General features: G+C 38.2%; 1 pseudogene; it reads right to left on the bottom strand.

The window, feature by feature from the left end:
- Positions 1 to 1944: 1944 nt before the first annotated feature.
- LOC148579380 (uncharacterized) lies at positions 1945 to 3637 on the bottom strand (annotated as a pseudogene).
- Positions 3638 to 4246: the final 609 nt, after the last annotated feature.

The following is a 4246-nucleotide window of genomic DNA, read 5'->3' on the forward strand; positions in this document are numbered from 1 at the left end:
TATGGTAATACCTAACTATACCTCTTAGTGCTAACCCAACTAAGAAAGGGATACCTTACAGGTGCAAGATACAAGGCACAATCATACCTAAAGAAATCAGAAAATAACTCTAGGTTTTTCTCTTAAGTGTATCTCTCAGCCTTTTTCCACTCATGGCTTTTTCTCAAGCTTTCTCACAATGCCTTTTCTCTCAAGAAATTACAGAAAGATAAACATAGAAAAGTACATTACAATCTGTAAAACATGAAGGAGATTGACTTCATCAGCAGCCTCTTTGCTATGTGCAAAACCAGATTCACAAACCTCAGCTTGAATTCTTCAGTATTGGCCGAATGCTTCTTTGAAAGAAAGCATTATCCAAGTAGAAGAACCTCTTTTCAGAACACAACTCTCAAACTCTGGTTTTCTCTCCTTGCTTTCTGAATGAACAGCAAGCTTCTTTTATCTCCTTGCATGTGGTTGAGTTCTTCTTCCAAGGTCAACACCTTGAGCCTTGAGCTTCAACAACCCACAATCTCACTTTTTCTTTTCAAACATCAAAATAGGATCTTTGCTTCTGACTTCTCCAACTTGACCGAAAGCCATGTAAGAGTAACCGAGATTGTCTTCCAATGGTCAACCAAATCTGAACCATAGAGATGCAACTTGGTCCCCAAGAATCTCTTGTGACCGTGTATTTGTAGCAGTGAAGAACAGAGATCAACTTTACCTTGAATGCCATTTTCGGATAGTGCAGAGAGTTGGGAAAAAGGGATGAAGATCTGATGCATGCAAGATGAGATGGATTACCTTTAACCTAAGCTTGATTTGGATTAGATTTTCTGTTTTAGCTTCTGTGCTTCAAGCTTAGATTTTCTCTTTCTTGCTTCTTTAGTTACTGGCTTATGGAGGAAGCTTTTCTTCTCTTTCTCTTTCTTACTTTTCTGAAGTCTTGATGTGACTTGATTAGAGAGGAGAGGAACGTTGCTTTGATTGGAGTAAGATGGTGGGAAATTGAAAAACAATTTCAGGCTTGGATCGGGTTCTTCTCTACTTCAGCCCGTTGGTACCTTGCTGTGCTTCTTTAATGAATTTTGTTTGGAATGAATGACTTGGGCTTGCCTTTATTCACACTTGCCATTCAGCCCATTTGCCTTGTTTTATTTTCCATTCAAATTGGGCTGTAAATCAGATTTTGGCCTGCAACATATAATAAATAATTAGCAACATATACTTATTAATTAAACAACTCTAATTATTTATTTTGCCAAAAATAATGTTTGTCATCACTAATTAATTTAGTTAATTTCTTAACTCAACAATCTCCCCCTTGATGACAAACATGATTTAAGCAATAATCAAAAAAGGAAGTAAACGAGTTTGAGTAAGGTTTAGAAACTCCCTTTGATTTTTGTCATTTGCTTTTATGTTGCTCCCCCTTTCCTTTTTCAAAAATTGCTCCCCCTGGATTTATACTTTTCTCTTTGTTCCTGTTTCACATTGTACTTAAAGAGAGCACAATGAAGAGCTATGTACAATTTATCTTGTACAAGGAATATCAAATGAGCAACATCACATAATCAGCCCAACATCAAGCTAATATCATCAGGATCAGTATTCAGCATGTAGAATTAAATTTTAGTGCAGCAATTTGACAAAAATTTCAAAAGAAAAACTGATAGCTGCATCAATGCCAAAATATGCTTATCCCCAAAATATGCTTATCCTACTATTACTCCCCCTTTTGTCATCAAGGGTGGACGACTGGCAAGATCAACAAAAACATTACTATAAACCCTACAAGAAAGGTTAGTGCCCAGTCCAAAATACTAACTAAACTACCAAAGGTGCAATAATATCCAGAGTTATTACAGTCATCCAAAAGGAAACAGTTCAAAAGTACTAAAGAGGCAGAATTCATGAGACAAAAAGAGAGCAGCAACAACAGTTTTGATGAGACAAATCCTAGGCATCAGAACCATTCCCCTCCGAAGCAGCTTTCTCTTCAACATCAGTGGCAATGTCTTCATCATTTTGAAGGTTGTCAATGAAAGTCATCAGTACATCCACTCTATCCCTTGATTTCTTCAGGAAGTTCTCATGCTTGCTAGCCAGCTTCCTTTTCTCTTTGCTCAATTCAATCAAGTGATTCGATTGGGAGACAAACTCTTGAGCAACATCCCTAACCACATTCAGCAGAGTGGATTTCTTCCCAGTGGAGATGGAAGTTCCCTCAGTGGAAGGAGCAGTAAAATCATCTGGAATGAACTCTTCATCATCATCATCTAGAACCACTCTCTCAGATCGAGTTGGTCCTTTTTGCTGTTTCACTGAACCACCTCCCTTTAGATATGAATGTCTATTTTCATATTTCTCATTGGTCAAGTCAACACCAAAATACTCAAAAATGCAAGTTAGAAACATGCCATAAGGAAGAGCTTTGTCCTTTTCACTTCTAACAGAGTCAAACATGTATCTAACCATCAAATATGCAAATGAAATTTCAGTTTTGGTGAGAAGGGCATATAAAACAAGAGTATCAGTGTAGGAAACCCTTTGATATGAGCCGCTTTGAGGCAGAATAACATGATTGACCATTCGGTGCAATTGAGCACGCTCATATCATAGGGCTTTGTGAGTGGGTGTAATACCATCAATTAGAGAAACATGTTCATAGATGTGAGCCAATGCATCATGATAGGAAATTTCCAACACCTTCATCCCACTTAACCGAAGTGTAGGCACAAGGCCCAACATCAGTATACTTCAAGGCATCACTGATAGTTTCATTATTTAGAAATATGTCTCGGCCCTTAACATACGAATGCACACTTCCTTCATGGTAAGTCATGTTTGCATAAAATTCTTTGACCAACTGAGGATATACAGGTTTTTTGATTTTGAAAAGGTGATTCCAGTCTAAAAATTCCAAATTTTCAACAAAAGGAAAACCTTTCTTTTTTAAATCAGGTAAATCAGCCAGAAAAGATGGACATAGAGTACGATACTGAATGACTCCCTCATAGAAATCGTGGTTCATGGCAGATTTGAAATGATGGGGGTTAAAGTCTGAGTGAGATGTCATATAGTGTGATTTGTGAGCAAAAGGATCAATGTCTGGTTCTCTAACAGATGTGAGAGGAACTCGAGTTTTACCTCTTTGAGAACGTGATGGAACAGACCTAGACTTTGGTTGTGTGGACTCAGGTGGAGGTACTGGTGCTGCAGGACGCTTCCCTTTGGATGAACTCGGTTTCGATGAACCTGGCTTGGATGGTGTGACTTTCGGTGGTGGCGTTGGCTTGGCAGAGGCAGGGAACCTTGGAGTGTTCTTGGTCCGAGCCATGGGGTCACAGCGAGGAGGAGAGGTAGGAGGAGAAGGAGAAGGGATAAAGGTCCGGTCTTGAGAGCGAGTGGAAGGCTTTGTGGGTAGCTTGTAAATCTTTTCACGAGGAGGCCTTTTAGGAATGATTTTCTTCCTCATTTGGTTAGTTTCAGTCTTTTGAGGGAAGAGAAGCAGTAAAGTGAGTGGGAAGAAACCGAAGAGTGTGTGGAGAAGTTATGGAGGGAAGAGAGGGAGTGTTGGTAACCGTGCCCAAAAAGTGGATTTCCAAAACCATGCAACTGCATCACCATTTGAAAAGACTTGAAAAGACATGACCTCATTCAAGAAAGATTTTATTTGATTTTAAAAAATAAAAGGGAAGTTAATTTTAAAATTTGAGAAAAACAACAAAATTAACCTGAAACACCTTTTTGGGCCAAAATTAAATCCCCTTGAAAACCTTTTGGGCCACAAAACATTTATTGAAAACCTTTTATGAAACACACAGGTCATCAAAAATAACAAACAAGATTGTAACATTCATGTTAGGGCCTTGAAGTGATATGAGATTAATGAAACACATTTGGATCACTCTTGATCTGAATATTGAGGTTGGCCCAGATTGAGGTTCATTTGAAATAAGCCCAGAACACGTTGACTTGATGGAAACGTTCATCACCTGCCCAGAATTGTCTCATGCCTGTTTATGAGACAAAAAAACTCCAGCAAATACATCAGCATTTTTCAAACAAAGAATCATAACTCAAGATTCCTAGACAAGTCCTAAGCATGCAAAATCTATCCTCAGCTAATGGTTTTGTAAACATATCTGCTAATTGCTCCTCTGATTTAACAAATTGAATACTAATATCCCCCTTTTGGACATGTTCTCTTATTGAGTGAAATTTCACTTCAATATGTTTAGTCCTAGAGTGCAAAACT

The sequence above is a fragment of the Arachis ipaensis genome, chromosome B10 (genome assembly GCF_059453495.1).
Source record: "Arachis ipaensis isolate K30076 ecotype BB chromosome B10, ASM5945349v1, whole genome shotgun sequence".
In the NCBI taxonomy this organism is placed as follows: domain Eukaryota; kingdom Viridiplantae; phylum Streptophyta; class Magnoliopsida; order Fabales; family Fabaceae; genus Arachis; species Arachis ipaensis.